This window comes from Saccopteryx leptura, chromosome 7, assembly GCF_036850995.1.
Source record: "Saccopteryx leptura isolate mSacLep1 chromosome 7, mSacLep1_pri_phased_curated, whole genome shotgun sequence".
NCBI classification, from domain to species: domain Eukaryota; kingdom Metazoa; phylum Chordata; class Mammalia; order Chiroptera; family Emballonuridae; genus Saccopteryx; species Saccopteryx leptura.
This window is the reverse complement of record NC_089509.1, coordinates 6326023-6343587: the sequence shown is the minus strand read 5'-3', so window position 1 is coordinate 6343587 and position 17565 is coordinate 6326023. Positions and strand designations below refer to the sequence as shown.

At 47.3% G+C, this 17565-nt stretch overlaps 1 pseudogene; it reads right to left on the bottom strand.

Annotated features, from left to right (window-relative positions):
* Positions 1-5933: 5933 nt before the first annotated feature.
* LOC136378732 (polycomb group RING finger protein 6-like) lies at positions 5934-9690 on the bottom strand (annotated as a pseudogene).
* Positions 9691-17565: the final 7875 nt, after the last annotated feature.

Genomic DNA, 17565 nt, shown 5'->3' with positions numbered 1-17565 from the left:
GCGATAGGGCCAATGATATCAGTTTCAATTAAATATTTGCCCTCTCCCTCTCAGATTAAAGACAGAATGCTCCATGGAAGGACGTTGAGCTTGGCCATGTGACTAGCATTGTTCAATACAATGTCAGCAGATCAAAGATAAGCAAAGGCTTTAAACGTGTTTGTGATGTTGGGTTTGTGTTTTCATCATCTTCATGTCAGGAGCTTCCATTTGATAGCTGCTGACCCTTCCCGGATCAGCCCTGAGACCACAGGGAGAAGTCAGACACAGCCAGAGTCACAGCCAAGTCAAGTCCATCCTATCAATAGATTGGTGCCTTTCTCAGCTAGCCAGAAGGTAAGTGAGCAACATACATGATCTTGGTTTTAAGTAACTGGATTTTAGGGTAGCTTGTTATGTAGGGTTTGCTGACTGATATGTCTTTCTTTAAGTGACAGTGGTTGGTAAACAAAGAAGTAATAGCCAGAGAACAGTCCTGTTTTCTGGATTGGGTGGAAAAAATAATCATGTGGTCTCACCACAGTGGCCCTTGATCTTTCTCTTCCGAGACTCTAGAAGCTGTTCTGGAGAATGATGCTGAGGCCATGGGTTCACAGAACTGTCTTAACAGAATAATTTTCCTTAAGTGAAACAGAATATGACTTGATTTTTTCAATTACAAGAATAATAAACATTCTCTTTTGATCAGCTTTCCTAACTACAGATAATTGTTGTTAACCATGACATGCCTAACACGAGATGTGTGTGTTGTTCCCTTTATGGCACCATTAAAGCCGCAATCAGTTATTGCCAGAGTTAATTTTGAACAACTGAAGGGAGATTCAATTTATTTATTTATTTATTAAATTACATGCCCATGCAACAAATTTACTGGACCTCAACAAATGTTCTTTTAACAGAAATGATCATTTTAAATGCTCTTCAAAAAGTGATCTCATTAAATTTTATGCCAGACAATGCATTTAAACACAATTCAAGATATGGGCTTATTGTCCTCTCTTTTCTTAGCTAATTAATCAGAGGAAAGCCAATCTCTAAAATGGAATTAGCAGTGACCTTGAAACATAGCCATTCTTTGTCTTTTTTCCTGACCTTCTGTCTCTGGGTGGCTTCCCTGACTTGGGCCTTACGGGACTAGTAATGAGTTGGCTCAGATAAAGCTTAGTTTTTTTAAGTGGGAGTTTTTACATTGTCATTGATCACATTGCACTGCCACTTGTTCTCATCTGTGTCCCCAGAGACTGTGAACTCTCCCATGGTGCGAATGACGTTGTATGTGTCTGTCCTTAGTGTCCCAGATGCCGCTTGGCACAGACAGGTGTTCATGGTTGCTGAGTAGAATTGAATCATAGTGCTCAATCTTGAAGGCCCTTTGTTGAAAGGAAGCCCTTGATGAATGATTTAATTTCACGTGCAAATTCAGGGGGAATTTTCACTGATTTCTATTTGTAGTAACCAAGTGAGTGCAGAGGTAAAACATACACGCAGTAAGTCTTGGCAATGGACCTGCAAACAGAACCCAAACTCATGAACTGGATGTTTTCCGCTGCTATGGCTATTACTGGATGTGCCTGGTAAAGACATGGGCCAGGGACAGAGACCACGGGTCAGGGCTACAACATTAGGGCTGGAATAGACAATAAAAATGTGCTTTTCCTGTGTCCTGAACACCCTCCTACCATCTACTGGCCTGGTCACTTGTCCACCCTTTCCCACCCAACTCAAGTCCCAGTGGTGCCCTAAAGTGGCTCATGATCACCTTTACCTCTGATCTAGGCCTTCTCTGAATCCTTATGGAATTCAAATTATATTGATTACATACACATTTAGAGTCATTTCATGCTTGGTTAACATCCACATACCTTCTTCTGACAAAATAAGATTGTAGCAAATGTTTCTGAATTTTTCCTACACCTTCAGCCAGTTGTCTGGGGAAGTGGAGTCAGCATGGGCCTTGGGGTTGGACAGCTGCCTAGCTCTGCCACCGACCTGGGTCTCCTGGAAGCTGGGCATTATGGAAAGGCCCTAAGTAGAATGGACGGAGGATCTCTAGGCCTGGGGACAGCCTAGATAAGCTAGGGTTACCCAATGCTAGCTCTGGAAGACCCTTGGGGCCTGAGGTGTGTCATGTGGCCTCATGGTATGGCTCGCAGACTGGTGTTTCTGTGCACACTCAGACCGAAGTGCAAGGCAAGGCTGTACAAAATCCCACTAGGAAATGGAGTACTCTCTGTGAGCTGCTAGCCTATCGCCTACCTCATCTTTTGGGTCCTTTGGGTCTTTGGGAGTAAACCAAAAAAGTGTGGGCTCTGGATTTCTTGGTTTGCATTTGAAAGGTGTATTTGCAAGTAAGTTGTTATCTAGGAACTATGTAGCTGACCCAGGGAGGGGCAGTCCCTCTTGAATCAGCAGGAATGTCAAAACATTAAAAATATAGAAAATAAAAGACGTGAGTCTTGTGAGGGTCAGAGTCTGACTGCCAGTGTTCTGGATACAGAGGGCAGGGGGTTCCACCTAACCACCTCTGTGGTCCAGTAGTCATACTCTCCCCTAAGCCTGGCACCCCAATTCTAGGCTTCTGCTGAGGTGGAGGAGGGGCAGCCCCCAGTGAATGGAGTGGGCAGGGGGCTTCTGAATGCTGTCATCGGCCTTTCACTTAGCCTCAGCCCCACGCAAAGAGCGGCGGGCTCCAGGGCTGCTGGTGCTTTGGGAGTCTGCACAGTGATGAGTGAGGTGGGGAGAGCCGCCAGCCTGGAGGAGGGAGTGTCTTATTATCAGCAATCTTGCTTAAAATTGTCCGTGTGGGATGGTAGTAACAGCAGACCAACTCTCAGTCATTGTGATATTTAATAAGAAATACATATTTGGGTTTCATCCCTGTTTGTGGCACAGAGCTTCTAAATCCCTTGTGAATTCCTAAGTGATAAGAGCACCAGAAATACCTTTTGTTCTACTGAGGAGAATCCTGGTGGCTCCTGGATGGGGCTGGTCACCAGAAAGAACAGCCATGATTAGAAGCGTGAAAGTTTTAATCCGCCCTCACCCATCCCCTACCTTTGTCATTAAGGTGCATACTGATACGCCTGAGGGGCAGCCTCTCTGTACCTGTGCAGGCAGGAAGTCCTGCGGTGCCTGGGCTGCCCCTCAGTGAGTGCTCCGCTGGTCAGTACCTAGCGCCTGGTGCTTGCCTGGCCAATGAGAGCCTGCAGCCACCATCAGCAACCAGGAGATCCATGGTGATGGGGTGGGCCAATGCCACTCTGATTTTCAGAAGGAGGAATGTGATAGCCTGAATGTTTGTGTCCCCCCCCAAATTGTTCTGTTGAAAATATTAGTTCTCAATATGATCCTATGGGGAGGTGGGGCTTTGGGAGGTGATTAGACCATGGATGGGATTATTGCTCTTGTAAGAAGAGACATGAGAGAACTCCTCTCTCTGCCATGTGAGTACGCAGGAAAACAGCTGTCTGCAACTCATGAAGTGAGCTCGCACCAGACATCCAGACACCAAGTCTGCAGGATCTTCATTGTGGACTCCCAGCGTCCAGCCCTGTGAGAAATAGATGTTGTGAAAGGCACCCAGTATATGGTCGGTAGGCTGTCCTAGCATCTGAGCTGACAGAAACAGGAAAGGGGGCAGGCTTCACACACACACACACACACACACACACACACACACACACACACACACACACACACACACCAGAGCAGGAAGGCCCATCCTGAGTGAGGCTGTCCAGAAAACAATTCAAAGATGTTGGTGCATACTATAGGTTCTGGGCAGGAGGAAGGACATGTGCTGGGACAGGTGTGAGATGAGGGTGGGCATGAGGGACTGGCTCTCTCCAGGAAGCAACCTGCATGGCAGTTAAGAAGCCCAGTGGAGTCCAGCAGACCCAGGTTAATTAATGTGCAGCCTGAGAACTGGAGGGAAGACCTGGCCTCTCTGAGCAGCAGCTATGCTGAGCACTGGTGTCCTTCCTGCTTGAGTTTGGGGTCTGCTTCCTTAGAGATGGGGGACAGGGTCAGCAGAGCAGCAGAAAATGGGTGAGGAGATTCAGGGTAATGCTGCTGCCATCCTGAAAGTGAGTTAAAGAGCTCGCAACAGACAAAATGCTTGTGACACAATAAAGAACAAAGCCACACTTCAACAACCTCTGAGGCTGAGGGCTTGTTTACGTAGTTGGCGGGATGTCTTTTTATAGTTTCAACCATCACTTGACCATGAACAGCAGGTTCAGCCTGGTGGCCTAAAGTTCTGCCCTTTGCTCATAACTGGACATCCTACCCATCCCAAGAAAGAATTGAGGTGTAGGAGTTTTGGTCCCACCCACAACTAGGGTTCAAGTTTCTGCTGTCAGGTATCCTCCTTGCTGTTTCCTTTTCTGACCCTTTCTCATTAATGGTGACATCTATTTATATAAATTGACCAATGAATTCAAATAACTTATCAGTGCAAAACAATCAGTAAAATTTATTTATTTATTCATTGACTTGAAAAACAAGTGAGCTCTGGCCAGATAGCTCAGCTAGTTAGAACATCATCCCAAAGTGCAGAGGTCGCTGGTTTGATCCCCACCCAGGGCGTATACAAGAATAGATAGATATTTCTATCTCTCTCTCCTTCTTCTTTCTCTAAAATCAATAAAATAAATATTACCACCCCCCTCAACAAGTGAGCATCCGTTAATCGTGCCCACCCTCCAAAAAAACCCATATGTTGAAACCCTATCCCCCAGTATCTCAGAATGCAGCTATATTTGGAGATAGAGGTTTTTATTTTCATTTATATTTTTTAGGTTAAATTAAATTTTTGTTTAAAAAATTTATTAAATGTTAGAAGAGATTAACAAATCTTTTATAAAATAATTGCCAATCTTTACTCAGTTGTAATTGTTTTTATGCAACTTGGAAATTTTGTAATGAAACAGAGTCTACAAAATATTTCTTTTAGAAAGTTATCAAAATGCTAATCTTAGACAAAATAATATTAAAATTGAAATCTCTGTATGCAAGTGAGTGAGGTTTCATACACCCGTACCTTTCTCCCAGTGGCAAAGTAATGGAAAAACAAACATTAAACTGACTTAACTGAGGAAACAATGACTATGTATTGTGTAAACTTCTCAAATTTTTTATTACTTTCAGAAGCAGTGTAATTACAAGGTATTAATAACCATATTATGTACTCAAATAAGATGAAAGTTGTTCAAATTAACATTCTAGGAATAGGAATATTGTTGCAAAGAGGCACCCCTTTTTGTAAGATATGTTAAAGAAGTCTTTATGACACTGAAGGCTTATGGTACGGGCCATAAACCGTAAAGGAGACAGTCTCTTCATACAGGATAATGGTAACTTATCCCTTTTAGAAGTGAATAACACCTTTTTATTAGTGATGTTGGTTAAAATAAAAAGGTCAAGTTCAAAATATGATGGTAACACACATAAGTGGCCAACAATTTCGGTCTTTGAGGGGTACAGCCTGTATACATAGTTCAACAAAGACTGGCTTTGAATCTTCATTTCAAGAGCATATTTATTTCCTGCCCAGTTGATACCATTGCAGGGAGCAGAATCCAAATGACCAACTTAAAGGGGATATGGGTCAATGAAAAAAACCTAGCGGATTTACATAAAGATTTGGAAGCAAAATCAATATTATAGGATTTGAAATCGCAAGGAATTTAAAAATGCAATACTTAAGAATTTTCCCCCTGAGCTATGGATGCTTTTTATATATAGTCACTAGTAAAACATGCATTTCATCATTCCAAGTTATACTTATACATGTTATAATGCTTGGTGCTGAAAACAGATGTCTGTCTTAGCACAAAATGGTAGCAATTACGTGTGAAAATCTTTGGTGAGATGCAATCTTGCAGAAGCCACCTGATTTTGTTTTCCTCCTCTCTCCTGCACTCCTAGAATCTTCAAGTGATTTTCAGAGGAGAAACCATGAGACCAAAATGAAGGACCAGAAGGCCATCCTGCATTGCTGCATCACCTATTACAGGTCGGATTTCCTTCAGAGTTGGTACTGCTCCAACAAGTGGTTGCCACAGATGATATCTTATCTTCCTGACAAGCTGGATCAAGATCCACTTTTCTTCTGAGAAATTTTCTACATGCCCAATAGTTGCTTCTCCTGAGACTCGGACAAACTTCTTTTCCATTGGCTTAAAATGTCCTGTGCCTTTGTTAGCACCAATGACTTCTAGTAATAAAGACATACCAAGTTCAGGTGGAATCTGAAACACTGATTTTAAGACTTCTTAGATCTTCCTTTGCTTGAAGGGACTGGCTGTGGAACAGCAGGTTTAGGTACTTCTAGACCTCTTTCTTTATAGAAATCATGCATTTGCTTTTTTTCTCTTTCCTCTAGATTGATCACTAATTTGTACACTATGTCTTGTAATTGTCAGTCCAACCTTATGTTATAAAGAGGTTGTGTCTGATGTACTACCATGTTGCATTTTGGACATCTGTTGCTATAGTAAAAATGTCTTACAATGCAGCTTTCACAAAATGTATGAAGACATTCTGTAATGGTAGTTGCTTCTATTAAGTAATCTTTGCAAATGGAACACAAGATGTATGGGGTCAGCTCACAGAGATTAGTCAGGTGATCTTCCTAGTCCTCCAATTCCAGCCAGCACCTCTCCAGTCTCAGTGAGAAGTGGCTCATCTCTTCCTCCTCCTTCTCCTCTTCTTCCTTCAGCTCCTCATCCTCTTCCAACTCCTCATCCTCGAAGTGGCTCCTCAAGCGGCCCAGGCTGCGCTCTGGCTCCAACTCAGGGGACCAGGAACCCAAGCAGCCAGGAGCCCCGGCCTTGAACAAAGGCAGCGGACCCTCCTCACTTGCTGCGGGCGCCGGGGTGAGGGAAGAAGGGGACATGGGAGGAGGGAGTGGCATGGCTGCAGCTTCTTCTGCTTTCAAGGTAGAGGTTTTCAAAAAGGCAGTTAAGTAAAATGAGATCACTAGGGTGGGCCATAATCCAATGTGCCTGGATTCCCTACAAGGGAATCTCCAAAGACTGTCAGCATATTTCTTAGAAAATACTTTGAGGGACAGGTCAGAATGAGATGATATATTCAAAGCACTGAAAGAAAAAAACTGCCAACCAAGAATACTTTACCCAGCAAAGTTGTGCTTCATAAATGAAGGCAAGATAAAGATGTTCCCTTAAAGATGAAATCTGAGGGAGATAATCACTACTAGACCTGCCTTGCAATGGATGCTGAATGAGAAATTACATCACACCTGTTAAGATAGGTATTATAAAAAAGACAAGAAATAACACATTCTGGTGAGGATGTGGAGAGAAGGGAACACATGCACTGTTAGTTGGAATGTAAATTAATGCAACCATGAAGGGAAACAGTATAGAGTTTCCTCAAAAAATTGAAACTAGAAATACCTGATGATCCAGCAATTCCAGTTCTGGGAATTTATCCAAAAAATATAAAGACATTAACACAGAAAGATACATGTATTATCATAATCACCACAACATTATCTACAATAACTAAGATATGAACACATAGGTGTCTGTTGATGAATGAATGAATAAAAAGAATTCAGTACATATATACAATGGAATATTATTATTCATCATAAAAAGAATAAAATCTTGCCATCTGTGACAACAGGAATTGACTTTGTGGGCTTTATGTTAAATGAAATAAATCAGACAGAGAAAGACAAATATTTCATGAGGTCACTTATATGTGAAATCTAAAGAAGCTTAACTCACAGAAACAGGAGAATGTTGGCTACGGGGTGGAGGAAATGGAGAGGTATCATTCAAAGGATATAAACTTCTAGTGATAAGATGAATGAGTTCTGGAGATCTAATGTACAGCATGGTGTAAGCATAGTTAATAGTATATTACATTCTTGAAAATTCGTGAAAAGGTAGATCTTAATGGTGTCAGCACAAAAAAATGTAGGTCATGTGATAGAGATAATAGAAAACATTGTGGTGGTAATTATTTTGCAATATATAAATATATAAGATCATTGTGCTTTAATTATAGTTTTTTAAAAATTTGTATAGGATAATTCTGATGTCTGGGTCACATATAGGTTTGTTTCTGTTATTTGATTTTCCTCTTTACCTTGTGTTTGGTATGCCTGTTACTATTTGTTTTAATACTGGGCATTGTAAATGAAACACAGTAGTGGCCTCTGGGAGATATTTATTCTATCGTCCAGCAGTGATATGGAGTAAGAATAGGCATTTTTAATTTCGTCAGATGCTGCGGTGCCTTTAGGCTGAGCTCCATACTTGGTTTGCCTCTGGTGCACCCTTGTCTTTGGGCTATTCCCTTTCCAGCCAACAACCTGTAGTATTTATCAAAGTGTGTCTTCCTATAAGGGTCAAGAGCTCCAGTTTTTATTTCCCAAGCATACAAGTCTCTGATAAATTGCATTTCAGACTCTTTGCTTTATTTCTTCGCCTGAAGCTCTCTGCCATCAACAATAGGCTGGCATCTTGAGGGTGCGGGTGGAAACAGATACCGTGGGTTGGTCTGACTCTTCTGCACCTGCCTACTTTCAGGGACTTGGATGCCTCTTATTCTGTCCTGGCAAGCTAGCACTCCACGTACTGACTCCTCGGGGTCGTGATCTTGCAGAAAGCTCTATTGGCTTCTCCAGACTTGGAGGCCATCCTCAACCCCGCTTGCAAGCCTGTCAACCTGTGTGACCAAAGCTCTCCCGGCTGACTGCGGTGTATGACTCACCACAGAGAGCTCGCCTTTCCCTGAGGCCATGGACACGTAAGACCTTCTTCTTCTGGTGCCTGAAACAAACCTTTTATTTTGTTTTGCTCTTTTGATGCATTTTTTTGTCCTTGGTGAGAGTCTTGGTCTGCTGTGAGCCTCCCTGTTGTAGCCGAAAGCAGAAGTCCTCCATTTTGACACAAAAATATTTTAATCTTTCGATTCTAGCAGAACTCAATATCTAGTTTTCATAAAAATATGTCCAAAACTAATTAAAAAATATGCTGATAAGAGATGCATACATACAAGCACACACTCAAATACATACTTTATATAAATTATACTGACGGATTCCTATTTTTACAGCATGCATCAGAAAAAAAGTTGCTCTGGACATTTTTGAGATAATGGTCTAAGTCTAAATTTAAATAAAAATAGGAGAACAGATTTTCACGAAAGCCTGACATTATTTATGTCCTGGATCGCAATGAGTTTTCATGGACATGCAGATAGAACCATAGTCTCCCAAGGCCCATGACCCCCACCCTCCTGAGAGCTCTGGCCCAGGCCCCCGAAATAGTCATGAGCGTGTCCTCACCGTATGGCAATAACTATGTCATGGAGTGTTTTATGTTATCCAGAACCACCCACATGCATAGACCCCTCCCAAGTATTGTGATGCAGGGAGGGTCTGTGGAACTGGGTGGAAGGGGTACCTTGTATCCCAGCATATGGAGCCATGTCTGCCTCCAGCACACCCATCCTTCTCCACGCCATACCTCGGTCTTCTTTCAGGCCTGTCACTGGCAAAACCTTCACATGCCTTCCCCCCAGGCCCCTGCCCACCTGTTGTGCCTGGGTCCTTCTGTCTGGCTCCTTTTGGGCCTGCACAGGATGGGAGCCTCCTGGGGCCTTACTTGTCACCACCTTGTCACCTGCGCCTGTCCCTGAGCCATACCACATTTTTTGGAGTTGCACAGTTCTATTAGTGTCTCTCATACCTCCACTCCTCTGCAACCCTGAACCCTCAGTAAGGTACTCCTCCCTCCCTTCTGTTTTTCTGGCCTCTCATTGTTGAAGAGACCACTTCAGGGAGGCCTTCTTGGATCCTTGGCTGGGTGAGCTGGAGACACCTATGGAAGGGGCCCATGGTTGCCCTTGGCTACGGTGTTCCCCGTCCAGGATACCATCCATGGTTTGTTTACACCTCACTTCAATCTCCCGCAGTCCTTCTGCCTCTGCCCAGGAGCGGCCCTCACTGTGGGATGCTGCTGCTCCAGTCACCCCGCGTCCTGCTACAAGTAGGGAGCACCAGCAGGCCTGAGGGGGCAAGTGACCTGGTTTTAGGAGCTGGGGTATGGGTCCCAGCAGGATTCCAGTGAGCCGCAGGAGGGGAAGGGAATGAGGGCATTGCATTTGGACCCATAGCTTAAGCAAATATTTGATGGCAAATATGCATCTAGCAGGTCTGGGCATACCCTGGTGAAAGCATCCCCTCCCTTCCTCTGTCTTCAAATGGGAAAACTGAGGTGCAGAGGGGAACTCAGAACTTTAGCATCTGAGTCTGCAGCTCTGGGTTCAGATGTGCTTTCTGCCCCAGGGAGCAGACCTGCTGAGTAGGGCCCTGGGGTTGGTGGGAGTCTCAGGCTTCACTGTGGTTCATTTTGTCTCAGGGCAGAGCCTGGGCCGAGGTTGAGAGGCCCAGAGACTCAGTGAGGAGGGCCCAGGGCTGAGGGGAAGGGGCGGAATTGGGCCTTGGGGACAAAGGGGTTCCACTCAACCATGGAGGTTGACAAGAAAAAGAACATGGAAGGAGATGGGGCAGGAGGAGACAGTCTCCGTGCTGGTCCACCCAAGGACACTTCACTGTGAGTAGCGCCAGTGACCTGCTGGGCACCTGACTGTCTCCAGGGTGGACATCTTGGCCAGGACATGAGCAAGGACTGCTGTTAATGTAATTTGGAGCCTGTTGTCTGACGTTTTTATGCTAGTCCCTTCTCTTACTGGCCTTTCTCTGCCCCATTCCACACTGAGACACTGGCCCCTTGAGAGATGCCACCTCTGTCCTCATCCCTGGTGTTGGGGTTGGGTGAGGCTGCTGTGAGCCTGTGGGGCTTCCACTGCTGGGATGAGGAGAGCAGGGGATAGGTGATCATGGAGTGGGAGGCTGGTGGGCAGGCAGGGAGAGGGTGAGGAGACAGCACAGTACTTGTGGGACCACGTGGGGAGGATCGGGCTGCCAGCTGCATTTACTCAGGCCCCAGCAGAAAGCAGATGGTGCAGCCAGTCAGAATCCTGGAGGGTGTTTTAATGAAGGAATTCACAAGGCATGGGCATAGGCCCTATGCCATAGGGAAATCAGAGTGTTGTCTTTCTAGCCCCAGGACTCCAGATCTGTTACTACCCTACCTAAGACTGGAGTTTAGGGCTAGAAGAGTTATTGGAACCCAGAGACTGAGAACTCTCTAACAATGCTGGGACCTCTGTTTGATCATGGGAGGCAAGCAGCCTGCTGGGTCCCTATGGAGAATAAAGAAATAGGGGTCTCCGTCTGACCTCCCACAGACACCCCACTTCTGATCCTCTCACCGAGGGCAAGGGGGCCATCCTGATAGCCTGTGCTGGTCAAGGAGCAGGTGGTAAAGAGTGGAGAATGGATCTGTAGGACCAATGGGTCTGTAACAGCTATGAGTGGAAGGCACTTTGTGGATCAGGTGGGAGACCTGGAACTTTGCTGTCTCTGTGTCTTGGGCCCCGGCTCCCAGTGTGTCTGCTCACACCGGGTAGGGGTGTGTGTGTGGGCTAATGGGTCTCAGTCCTGATCCCCCTGAGTTCTGGATGCAAGACCCTGGGAGGCAGAGTTGAAGCCTCCAGCCTTGCTACCCCCCAGAGCAGACCCAACATTCCCTCCTTGGGAGCCCTCAAGGCAAGCAGAAGTTCCCTCCCCAGTACCTCTTCTGCCTTCTTCTTTTTTTTTTTTTTTAATTTTTTTAAATTTTATTTATTCATTTTAGAGAGGAGAGAGAGAGGAGAGACAGAGAGGGAGAGAGAGGAGAGAGAGACAGAGAGAGAGAAGGGGGGAGGAGCTGGAAGCATCAACTCCCATATGTGCCTTGACCAGGCAAGCCCAGGGTTTCGAACCGGCAACCTCAGCATTTCCAGGTTGACGCTTTATCCACTGCGCCACCACAGGTCAGGCCCCTTCTTCTTCTTGAGCCAGAAAATTTAACTTCTGGGTCAGGAAGCAGGGTGGAAATGAGTCAGTCAAGGAGTAGGTGTGTTTTCATTGGGGATGTTTGGGCTTGAAAAGGTCACTCACTCTCCTCCAGCGGTGACTGCCCAGGGCAGAATGATGCTGAGGCTGACAGCAAACAAGGCGGCTCACTGGGTCCCACCTGGGGGTGTGAAGGAGGAGCTGTGTGTTTGTGGAACAGTCAGGGTCATCTTGGCTTTGAGAGAAAGCCACCTTTTTTCCTTTCTTTATTCACCCACTCATTCATTGTTTGCCAACACTTACTGGGAGATGTCCTGGAGGCAGGTGGCTTGGTGGTTCTGAGGCTGGACTTGTGGGACTGAGAGGTCTCGGGAGGCGCTGCCTTCACCAGACAACGGAGAGTGAGAAGTGCTCAGGGCTGGACAAGAGAGGAAGACAATCCAGGAAAAGCCAGTGATGGACCAGTAGAAGCAGAGACAGAGGCCAGGTGGGCCACTGGCCACTGACCTGGGCAGAGAGTGGGGTCTTTGCAGATAAGGAGGTGTGTTTTGCAGTTAACACAGTTGACCTCTAGCTTGGGGTGTAGGTCTGTGAGAGGGGATTGAGCAGGAGACTCAGAGAGGGCCGGTGCCCCTCACCCTTCACCCCTCTCCCAGGCCTGATCCCCAAAGACACTCACCGCAGGAGCTGTTGCAGGCTGCCCGGGCAGTGAGACAGCAGAGCAGCGGAGGTGCTTGGGAGGCAGACAGACCAGGGAGGTTGGGGTACGGGCAGGGGATGACGCTGGGAGGTGTGGGCAGGAACGGGGCTCTGGGGGGAGGGGCAGGGGATGACGCTGGGAGGTGTGGGCAGGAACGGGGCTCTGGGGGTACGGGCAGGGGATGACGCTGGGAGGTGTGGGCAGGAATGGGGCTCTGGGGGGAGGGGCAGGGGATGACGCTGGGAGGTGTGGGCAGGAACGGGGCTCTGGGGGTACGGGCAGGGGATGACACTGGGAGGTGTGGGCAGGAATGGGGCTCTGGGGGGAGGGGCAGGGGATGACGCTGGGAGGTGTGGGCAGGAACGGGGCTCTGGGGGTACGGGCAGGGGATGACGCTGGGAGGTGTGGGCAGGAATGGGGCTCTGGGGGGAGGGGCAGGGGATGACGCTGGGAGGTGTGGGCAGGAACGGGGCTCTGGGGTACGGGCAGGGGATGACGCTGGGAGGTGTGGGCAGGAATGGGGCTCTGGGGGGAGGGGCAGGGGATGACGCTGGGAGGTGTGGGCAGGAACGGGGCTCTGGGGGGAGGGGCAGGGGATGACGCTGGGAGGTGTGGGCAGGAACGGGGCTCTGGGGAGAGGGGCAGGGGATGACGCTGGGAGGTGTGGGCAGGAACGGGGCTCTGGGGGGAGGGGCAGGGGATGACGCTGGGAGGTGTGGGCAGGAACGGGGCTCTGGGGGGAGGGGCAGGGGATGACGCTGGGAGGTGTGGGCAGGAACGGGGCTCTGGGGGGAGGGGCAGGGGATGACGCTGGGAGGTGTGGGCAGGAACGGGGCTCTGGGGGGAGGGGCAGGGGATGACGCTGGGAGGTGTGGGCAGGAACGGGGCTCTGGGGGTACGGGCAGGGGATGACGCTGGGAGGTGTGGGCAGGAATGGGGCTCTGGGGGGAGGGGCAGGGGATGACGCTGGGAGGTGTGGGCAGGAACGGGGCTCTGGGGGGAGGGGCAGGGGATGACGCTGGGAGGTGTGGGCAGGAACGGGGCTCTGGGGGTACGGGCAGGGGATGACGCTGGGAGGTGTGGGCAGGAACGGGGCTCTGGGGGGAGGGGCAGGGGATGACGCTGGGAGGTGTGGGCAGGAACGGGGCTCTGGGGGTACGGCAGGGGATGACGCTGGGAGGTGTGGGCAGGAATGGGGCTCTGGGGGGAGGGGCAGGGGATGACGCTGGGAGGTGTGGGCAGGAACGGGGCTCTGGGGGGAGGGGCAGGGGATGACGCTGGGAGGTGTGGGCAGGAACGGGGCTCTGGGGAGAGGGGCAGGGGATGACGCTGGGAGGTGTGGGCAGGAATGGGGCTCTGGGGGAGGGGCAGGGGATGACGCTGGGAGGTGTGGGCAGGAACGGGGCTCTGGGGGGAGGGGCAGGGGATGACGCTGGGAGGTGTGGGCAGGAATGGGGCTCTGGGGGGAGGGGCAGGGGTGCTAAGGGCATTCTGCTGTGGTGTCAGGCCTTGGTGAGATGGAGGGTTGGGTGTGGGCAGGGGCAGTCCTGCCTCTCACCCCTATCCTTCAGGCCCTCAGAGATCTCGCTCACCTTCCCAACGAACTGCTTCTTCAGGTCATACCCTATTTCCAGAAGTGATGGTTTATCTGGGTAGGGTAGGAGGAAGAGGGCACTTTGGTTACCAACATCCCATAGTCAAATCAATTCCATAGCTTCCTCAAGATTGGGAATTCAAACCAGTTTCTTTGTTTTGTTTTTTCTCAAACACGCAAACTCCATGTAGACAGCTGCTGTGACTGCCCCACCCTTCAGGACACCTCCCCACCCCAGTCCAAGTGGGTCTTCTGGGAGTGCCTCGGAGGGCCAGGCTTTGCCGACCCAAACTTGGGACGCTCAGCTGCCTCAGCATCTAGAAATTTCTTAATAGCGTCATCTGTGTGATTGAATAATTTGGCTGCTTCTTTGTGCAGGTGGTCCTGACCTGGGAATGGGATAAAAGAAGAAGAAAGTTGGGGGGAAAGTCTGCAGACCAGGCAAAGGCGCCAGCCTCAAACCCTGGCCCCAGGCTGCGCCTCACCAACGTACCCAGGTATGACCATCCTGGAGCAGGGATTAGAGGCTTTGGGAGAGGTCTTTGGGTGGCTTTGAGCCACCCTGGAGGACCTGCAGGTCATAGCCCATCAAGGTGGGCAGTTCTGGCCAGCAGTGCAGGCAGCTCTTCTCATCAGCATCGGTGGCAGGCAGAAGACAGGTGAGCAGGAGCAGCAGCATCTTCTGGGGTCTCTCCCTGTGTTCTCACCACCCTGCTTGGCAGCTCCACACAGAACACTGGTCCTCCGTCTCCCTGGAAACCACATTCTCTTTGCAGAACAAAAGGAACTTCTGAAGGGTGAGGTGGGGGCTGGCAGGGTGAGCACCCAGGTTAGAATGTCAGATGTTGTCCTCCTCTGAAGGATACCATCCTTCTCCAGGAAGGTTCTTGCAAGGACCAGAAAGATGGCTGTGCTGCTCTGTGGTTGCTGCTCAGCTTTCCTGAGGGCATTAACCGTGCACGGAATAGCTCCACAGGCTGAACTGGGCACAGTCAGAGGAGAGCAGCACAGAGAAAGGGTTGAGCATGTAAAGAACCTGGGTCACTTCTCCATGTGGGAGAGAGAGGTTAGCCATGAGGAAGCTCATGAGCATGCATCTCTTCCATGATGCATATAAACTGACGGCTGTCCTACCACAGTGGACACAGAGTGCAGACAGTCTCGGCCAGGGCGTAAAAACACAGAATGAGAAGCTGTTTGGGTGGCAGCAGTTCTTATGTGCAACACGCATTGAAGAAAAGCCAATGCTTTACTCTTCAGCAAAGAAAAGTCCGTGGGCTCCTTGTCACCCCCAGCTGGTAAGCTTTGCCCATCCATGCCATGCTTCCAACCACTTCTGAGTGCCTCAGGCTGGATTATGGGCAACTGAAAGCCACCAGGCATTTGAGGAATACTGTTAATGAAAACAAGAAACAAAACTGTAGCAAAAATTCTAAACAAAGGCAAAGAGAAACCACAGGAAAAGTGAAGGGTACAAAGCAGAAGACTACTTAGGAATGTCATGGCAATTAGAGAAACAGAGTACCGCTTTTCCCAGATGAGAAGAGGCTTCTGTGTAAAAGAAAAAGCCACAGAATAAGAAAGATTTATTGGAGATTAATAATATAATAGCAGAAACTCACAAGTTCCATAGAAGTGCTGAAGACATCTTCCAGACAGAAGTATAAAAACAAAACAATACAGAGATGAGAAAAAGGAAAGAAAAAAAAAAGAGATAAAATTAGATAATCAATCCATGAGATCCAATGTCCAGTTACTACAAGGTTTAGGAAGAATGAAGAGAAAATAAAGGGGAGGAAGTTATTTATAAAGACTTGGGGTGAGAAGTAGACACAGGGACGAATTCTATTTTGTACAGGGAGGGGTGCTGCCAGAGGAAGGCAGCAGCTCAACTGGTAAACTGAGGCTGCTCCAAGTCAGACGAGCTCAGAGGGAGGTGAAAGGGTGATTGTGAGCGTCGCCGAGCTGTTGCTTTCCCATGGGCTCTGGACAGTTTTGGGGTTTGGGAATTAATCTGCTTTTTATTTTTTGTACTCAGGCAATGCTGGGAATGAGGTTCTGATTCCCTGGAATCAAGGCTGGTAAACGGTGGCTCCCTCCCATGATACCCTGGGGCGGGTTCATATGCAGGCAGGCTGCTCACTGTGTCTGCTGTTGCCCTGAGGTGGCCCACCCAGCCTACACGTGGGAGTGGGTAAAACAGGGCACCAACAGAAACGGTATAAGTCAGAGATTTTAGAACTGAAAGACACAAATTTCCAGATTGAAAAGGTCCAGTGTGCTAGGAGTAAGAAATACCTGCACAGAAGCACAGAGGGAAAACATTTTGTGCAATGGACCTGTTAGCAGAATGTCTTCAGGCTTCTCAAGGCAATATAGGAAAATACCAAGCAGTGGAGCAATGCTTTCACCTTCTGAGAAAAATTGTCTCCATCTTAGAATTCTTTACTTAATAAAGTATCAGTTGAGGAAGAAGAAAGGCTAATGCTATTCTAGCCACACAAGCTTTAAAATGGAACTCTGTTACCTTTTCTCAGAAAGCTATTAAATAAGGTGAACAACTTTTTTACAATGAAAAGGAGGACAAAAATAAATTGAAGAAAACAATATCGTAAATAAAAGGAACATTTTATTCATTGTAACAATAATATACTATAATATGATAAATGCATAATAAAACATTTGTAATATTTTATATTGTAATTATTCTTACATGCTTATTAATTTTTAATAATAATTGTAAGAAAAAAGTACTCATTTAGTAAAACTAAATATCAAACAAAACCACTAATTTGAAGCGCTATTTGGGTGTATTTATCATTTTCTAATTAAAAAAGTCTGTTTTATGTAATTATTTAATCAAAATGCGTTACTAATAGATATGGTTTGAAGTTAGATTTCCACTTTAAAACTCAAATTTCTGGAAAATACTTGTAAATAAAATCATATGTATTTGGAAATTATTATATAGATAATGAATTAATAAAATGTGAATTGTGTTTACCTGCCTATGATTGAATATTCACTGAGAAAGAAATAATCGTGAGTCTACAATGTCGTATGTGCCGAGTCGTGTTTCAGTAAGAAGTACACAAAGCCATTTGCTTGCTCGGTATATTGCGCGCTCTCTCAAGGTCTGAGCGGAGCGTAAGCGTCTCATAATTGCATCTCCCCGCACTGTACTGATCCTTGATGAATCGTTATGTCAAATACAAATATGTCACATCACACGCAATAGATTGACTCTGCACTGATTGAATACGGACATTTACAGATTACTCTTCCAATATCAAAAAGGAGGACATGTAGAAGGACACTTTTTGAGGGAGG